This window comes from Argentina silus (assembly GCF_951799395.1).
Source record: "Argentina silus genome assembly, chromosome: 3".
Taxonomy (NCBI): Eukaryota; Metazoa; Chordata; class Actinopteri; order Argentiniformes; family Argentinidae; genus Argentina; species Argentina silus.
In genome coordinates this window covers 3,291,219-3,298,795 of record NC_139657.1, presented here as the reverse complement: position 1 = coordinate 3,298,795, position 7,577 = coordinate 3,291,219, and the positions used below count along the sequence as shown (strand labels likewise).

Genomic DNA, 7,577 nt, shown 5'->3' with positions numbered 1-7,577 from the left:
AGTACAGTCAAAGGTTTGGACACACCTTGCCAAGAGTGTGCAAAGCTGTCATCAAAGCAAAAGGTGGCTACTTTGAAGAATCTAAAAATATAAAACATATTCTGGTTTGTTTAATATACATGCCATCTAGCTGACGCTTTTATCCAAACCAACTTACATTGCAGTGAGTGCATACATTTCAGTATATATGGTCCCAGTGGGAATCAAACCCGCAACCTAAGCTTTGTTAGCACCATGCTCTACCAACTGAGCCACAGTTTTTGTTTACTACATAATTCCATATGTGTTCCTTCATAGTTTTGATGTCTTCAATATTAATCTACAATGTAGAAAATAATAAAAAATAAAGAAAAACCATTGAATGAGAAGGTGAGTCCAAACTTTTGACTGGTACTGTACATTGCATAGTCGTAGCCATGTCTATGGAATCTGCAAAGGGGTTTTCTTATCAATAGCGCAACATGTTTTGTTGTGTCTGTGGCAACATTTGCTCTGATTGTAAGCTATTTCACACACAGGATCGTCAAGAATTGTTTTTATTTCAATCTATGAAAAGCAAATTCTGCCTCGTCATGTGATACCTCAGTGGTTTAGGCACTTGCTTAATTTACGAGCAGTGGGAACTTACCGTGCCTGTAGTCTGGTCATGGGTGTTAAACTGCCGCTTCTAGGTTACTGTAATGGGGGGCGGCCATCTTGTCTCCGACTGAATGGGAACCATATTTCCTGATGCTAGTGATACAGTTTCACAGGCTGACATGAGAAGTTGTAACTATGCCTCCTCCCCACCACAGCAGTCAGCAAACACCCTTCAGTCAGCTGTGAAAAGGCTGGTTAAAAACAAGCACGCAATACTTTGACAGTGTTATTGTCTCAGTACAACAACAAACAGAGAACAGAACTACAGACAAGAAGTTCCTGATTTCGCTAATGGACACACATATTGGTTGGGATAACGTGCAGCCTCTGGCCTGCATGTTGCTCATAGCCAGATTATAAAGTCTGTCCATAATCGTCCGACATTTTATTAAAACAGAAACTGTAGCTGTCGTTGCCATTTTGTCATGGGTGACCTTTAAGGTCTCTGTCTTCTGCGTCTCACAATGCAAGCACTGTCAGAACAGACCTTTGCAGCATCAAAGACCATCTGAGCTGAACCCCACACCCCTCACCCCTATTCTGTGCCTCTGGTCTTCAGAAAGAATAGGATCCCAGAGGGGGGAGGAAGGGGGGGGGGAGGAAGGGCAGGGCTGGTGTTATGAATGGTGTTTGAAAGGGTGAGTAGGGGGAGAGGGGTCTCCAGGGATGGGCAGGGGGGGAAGTGGGGACAGTAGGCCCAGAATGGACCACTTCCTGCCCCAAGGAATACCACTATGGCTGGGCACCTGGGTCTGGAGGGTCTGGGAGGTCTGGAAGTCTGGGTTGCAGGTCTACAGTTCTGTCTGTAACCAGGTGGTGGTTTAGTTCTTGATCTGGATCAGTCTCAAGGTCTGGGTCTTCACCTGAATCCTGATCTGTTTAGGCTCTAGGTTCTGACCTCAAGACACAGACACAACCCAATCTCAAAGTGACAGCATTAACGGGTACAGGACCAACAGTACAGCAAAGCAACAGTCTATATGTATACAGTACCAGTCAAAAGTTTGGACACACCTTCTCATTCAATGGTTTTTCTTTATTTTTTTTTATTATTTTCTACATTGTAGATTAATATTGAAGACATGAAAACTATGAAGGAACACATATGGAATTATGTAGTAAACAAAAAAGTGTTAAACAAACCAGAATATGTTTTAGATTCTTCAAAGTAGCCACCTTTTGCTTTGATGACAGCTTTGCACACTCTTGGCAAGGTGTGTCCAAACTTTTGTCTGGTACTCTATGTATATATGTCATTTATCTGATGCTTTTATCCAATGCTTGCTTTTTATTTTTGATGCTTTTTATGCATACATTTTTCAGTATATATGGTCCCAGCGGGAATCAAACCTAGCCGTCGTTAACGGCATGCTCTACCAACTGAGCCACAGAGGTCCGATCCAGTTGGTTAACATTTCAATAGAAAGCATAATGGTTGTTTTGTTGTGAAGTGTCCCCAGGTGAAAGGTAACGTAATGAAGTATATCACTGTAGCCAGCCCATGGCCAGTGTTTACCTTTCTGTAGAGTTAGTGATGATGAGGGTTTAATGTTTAGCCTTCTGGTAAACAAAGTGGACTGTAGTACGTCAGCCAAGGCCTGTGGTGTGTGGTGGTGGAATGTTTGGTTTTGACTAATCATTAAGGTGGAGGGGAATTTGCGTATCAGCAGGACAAGGAAATATCCCAGTTAACATCAGAGAAAAACAGAAAAAGGCGTGTGTTAAGGGATTTTGTGTGTATGTGTGGGTGTATCGTGTGTGCTTGTATTTGTGTGTGTGTGTGTGTGTGTGTGTGTGTGTTTATGTGTGTGTTTGTATGCGTGTGTGTATCATGTGTGTTTGTAATGCAAACTGTAATGCACTAAGGTGTGTGTGAGTGTGTGTGTGTGTGTGTGTGTGTGTGTGTGTGTGTGTGTGTGTGTGTGTGTGTTAATGCACTGAGGTGTGTGTGTGTGTGTGTGAGTGTGTGTGTGTGTGTGTGTTCTGTAATAGCTAATCAGACAATAGAGGGAACTATGTTTCTGTTCCATTTCCCTGTGTGGCAATGGAGGGGAACAACTGTACTCTCTCACTGATGCTATCTGAGAACACACTCTGATCCCTGGGCACTAGGTACCAACACTGAACCAACACAGCCCTTCAACTGGTACCAACACTGAACCAACACAGCCCCACAACACTCTGATCCCTGGGCACTAGTTACCAACACTGAACCAACACAGCCCCACAACACTCTGATCCCTGGGCACTAGGTACCAACACAGCCCCACAACACTCTGATCCCTGGGCACTAGGTACCAACACAGCCCCACAACACTCTGATCCCTGGGCACTAGGTACCAACACTGAACCAACACAACCCTTCAACTGGTACCAACACTGAACCAACACAGCCCCACAACACTCTGATCCCTGGGCACTAGGTACCAACACTGAACCAACACAGCCCCACAACACTCTGATCCCTGGGCACTAGGTACCAACACTGAACCAACACAGCCCCACAACACTCTGAACCCTGGGCACTAGGTACCAACACAGCCCCACAACACTCTGATCCCTGGGCACTAGGTACCAACACAGCCCCACAACACTCTGAACCCTGGGCACTAGGCCCTTGGAACTCTGGGCTGTGTTTAAATGTCCACACTAGCCCACCGCATACACCAGTGGAGGCTGGTGGAGGTAGAAATCGGAGGACGGGCTCTTTGTAATGCATAGAACGGAATGAGGAATGGTATCAAACACGTGTGTTTATACCATTTATTGAATTTATTATTATTATTATTTATTGTTTATTGCATTTAAACACAGCCCAGAGTTCCAAGTGCCTAGTGCCTAGGGATCAGAGTGTTGTGGGGCCGTGTTGGTTCAGTGTTGGTACCAGTTGTGGGGCTGTGTTGGTTCAGTGTTAGTACCAGTTGTGGGGCCGTGTTGGTTCAGTGTTGGTACCAGTTGTGGGGCTGTGTTGGTTCAGTGTTAGTACCAGTTGTGGGGCTGTGTTGGTTCAGTGTTGGTACCAGTTGTGGGGCTGTGTTGGTTCAGTGTTAGTACCAGTTGTGGGGCTGTGTTGGTTCAGTGTTAGTACCAGTTGTGGGGCTGTGTTGGTTCAGTGTTGGTACCAGTTGTGGGGCTGTGTTGGTTCATGATCAGCCCTAGGACAATGACGATAAAGAGCACTCACCGAAGTCGAGGTGCTGACTTACAGAAACTCACAGTAACTCAAAAACTGAATTAAAATGAAAATGAAAAAAGTTCAAAAGAAAGTCGCACACTCTTTTCTCATTGCTGTGCCATTTATTCACCGTCAACATTTCAGCTCAATAGCCCCCCTCAGGCTCAATAGCCCCCCTCAGGCTCAATAGCCCCCCTCAGGCTCAATAGCCACCCTAACCCTAACCCTCAGGCTGTGACCATTAGAAAAGGACCATGTTTGGAACAAAACTGATTTTGAGTGAACTCACCCTTTAGCATGATGCTTGCACAGGAGGATTAGGAACTGTGTTCAGTCTGTCCAATTCCACTTCCTTTTTCTTTTAAACACTACTGAACGTCATCTGGCTGCTGGGTGAACGTCAGACAAAAGAGGGCAACTTTCATAGTCAACCATTTTACATTTACATTACATTTACATTTACATTTACATTTATGGCCTTTAGTTTACTGCGTTGTGTGTACCACCTTGGTAGTGTACCGTACGTTATCGATATAACATTTACATTTACATTTACATTTATGGCATTTAGCAGACTCCTTTTTCCAAAGCGACTAATATACTACTAATATACTAATATAATGCTAATAATTAAACAAATACATTTGTTTAAGTAAGTGAATCATCTATCCATCAGTCATCATAAGACAAAGTAATCAATGCTTCCACCAGGGGCCATTGGCAGTCGTAATGCCAGAAGCCTTTTTTTTTTATTTCTTTTTTTAAAATTATTATTAACAGGAGAGAACTTGTACAGGGGGGTAGTGGGGGTGAAGAGGTCTCTAGGGTATGGGGTTAGGGTTAGTACAGGGGGGGTAGTGGGGGTGAACCATAAATCCTGCCAGATTAAAATATGTGATGATTTTTTCTATGGTAGCCCGGTATGGCGAGGTAAAGAACAATAAGTGCAATAATAACAGGTTGGCTAGGGTTGTTAAGGCGGCTAGCAAGATCATTGGTGTGCAGCACCAAAGACCTTGAATACCTGAGGTACACCTGAGGTGTTCAAGAGACAGATGGGGAAGAAGGCCAACACTCTCCTGACTGTCCTGAACATCCTCTATTTATTGATTTCAACCTCAGGTCGTCGTTTCAGACTTCCAAAGTTGGAGTGATATAGAACTAAGAACTATTTTATACCACGGTAAATATGTGCAGTAGTGAAGCGTATATGTATTATTATTCATTTTAATTATTCAAACTTGTGACAACCGCACTCTACCACATGCAGCATTACCTGCCCTGTCATGATGGCTGTGACCTAATGTGATAGACTGTATCCCCTGGCTTTTTTCTTGTGTGCATATTTGTTGTTGTTGTTGTTGTTGTTGTTTTTACCCGGACTGCACTACAAATGTCCATTTGATTGAGAGAGAGAGAGAGAGAGAGAGAGAGAAAGAGCGAGAGAGGGTGAGAGCAAAGGAGAGAGAGAGAGAGAATAGAGAGAGAGAGAGAGAGAATAGAGAGAGAGAGAGAGAGAATAGAGAGAGAGAGAGAATAGAGAGAGAGAGAGAGAGAGAGAGAGAGAGAGAGAGAGAGGAGAATGCTAATGTAAAAGGGGAAGTGACTTTGCTTGGCTTCCTCAGCCTCTCAAGGGTGTCGAGACAGAGGGTGCGTAGATCCTGGACAGAGGAAGAGGAAGGTGTGAAAGTCACTCTCTTGACAGAGCGAGAGAGAGTGTGAGCAAAGGAGAGAGAGAGAGAGGGGGGGGGGACCTCAGGGGACTTGACCTGTCTGTCCAGAGGGAACATACCGTAGGACCAGTTTTTCATGGCTGTCCGCCCTCCCAGGGCATCTCCAGGACAGAGAGACTATGTGACACGACTGGCCAGGCTGGATCTGTGTGACATAATGTACTGTATATATGCCATTTAGCTGACGCTTTTATCCAAAGCGACTTACATTACAGTGAGTGCATACATTTCAGTATATATGGTCCCAGCAGGAATCAAACCCACAATCTAAGCGTTGTTAGTGCCATGCTCTACCAACTGAGCCACAGAGGACCACTGCACACCTGTACACCTGTAGTAGTGGGATAATTGTTGTTTATAGTATCTTGTTTGTGTTTTTGTTTTTAATGCCCTCGTCTGCAGTATGCCCTCGACTTTGAGATTGTCCAAATGAAAAGTGCTTTACACATAAAATGTATTATTTGATCATTCTGGTGCCTATAGGAGTGTTATGTTTGAGGTCTAATTCTACATTTTTTATGCAATTGGTGAGATGAGGTTTCATGTGGGTCTGGACCCTGACAAGACGTGCTGCTTTTATTGGTGTTCACTAGCACACACACCTGCCACACACCTGCTACACACCTGCCACACACCTGCCACACACCTGCCACACACCTCCAAGGGAGGACATGCAGTATCAAAATAATACACACAGATTTTGTCTGATTTGATTTTGATTGACAGGCTATTAGTTGTTTTTGAAGATCGATGTGAAGGCTGTGTTGACATGTTTCATGTGTAATACGGCACAACCCAAATGTACAATTGCCCACATGGTACAGTAGGGAGCAGCGGAGGCTGGTGGAGGTAGAAATCGGAGGATGGGTTCACTGTAATCCATGGAATGGAATGAGGAATGGTATCAAACAACCTCACTCCATTCCATGCATTACAATGAGCCCATCCTCCGATGTTCTACTTCCACCAGCCTCCCCTAATCTTGAACTTGCTGATGTTAGAGTTGTGGAACTCAATGGTTTGAGGATTGTAGGCTACTGAGTCTGTGCTGCCCTCTAGTGGTGTGACTACTAACTGTTCCCTCTTTTCTTTCTTCTCCACACAGGCCTCCCAAGCACAGACTGACTGTAAGTACTTTATTACCCTTTTGGCATATTTAAGAATGAGAAAGCATCCTAATACTGCTATAATAATAGTGGTCAGGAAGAAACTATTTCTGTATATTTTTTGTAGTTTTCTATATCATTTATAAGATTCCAGCTGTTTCCTCGTCATGCAGTGAACAGTAGCCTACTTACTAAGAAGTCAGCTTGTACATACAGTAGTAACCTGGGTTTAGAGTTTAGGGTCAGGGCTAGATCTAGGGTCAGAGTTAGGGCTAGGGTTAGGGTTTAGGGTTACAGCAAGGGCTAAGGTTATTGCTGGGTTTTAGGGTCAGGGCTAGGTCTAGGGTCAGAGTTAGGGCTAGGGTTAGGGTTTAGGGTTACAGCAAGGGCTAAGGTTATTGCTGGGTTTTAGGGTCAGGGCTAGGTCTAGGGTCAGAGTTAGGGCTAGGGTTAGGGTTTAGGGTTACAGCAAGGGCTAAGGTTATTGCTGGGTTTTAGGGTCAGGGCTAGGTCTAGGGTCAGAGTTATGGCTAGGGTTAGGGTTAGGGTTACAGCAAGGGCTAAGGTTATTGCTGGGTTTTAGGGTCAGGGCTAGGTCTAGGGTCAGAGTTATGGCTAGGGTTAGGGTTTAGGGTTACAGCAAGGGCTAAGGTTATTGCTGGGTTTTAGGGTCAGGGCTAGGTCTAGGGTCAGAGTTATGGCTAGGGTTAGGGTTAGGGCTAGGGCTAGGGTTAGGGTTAGGGTTAGGGTTAGGGTTAGGGTTAGTGAGAGACTCATGCCTCATGACCAACGTTTCGTCTCGAAGGTTCTTCTTTGAAAGTCGAAACAACGACAACGAAGATAACCTTTCTCGGGGTTAAAAACTGCACTCTCGACACGGCCAATGAAACCCACGCCTCGCCATCAGTGACTGGACTGTCTCCC

At 44.7% G+C, this 7,577-nt stretch overlaps 1 long non-coding RNA gene across 1 annotated transcript in view; it reads left to right on the top strand.

Annotated features, from left to right (window-relative positions):
• LOC310802032 overlaps positions 1 to 7,577 on the top strand; it is a 20,863-nt gene extending 13,286 nt beyond the window's left edge. The window contains exons 2-3 of the long non-coding RNA XR_014554139.1: positions 6,653 to 6,674; positions 7,459 to 7,577. This is a non-coding gene — a long non-coding RNA (uncharacterized lncRNA). The remainder of the gene's footprint in view (positions 1 to 6,652; positions 6,675 to 7,458) is intronic.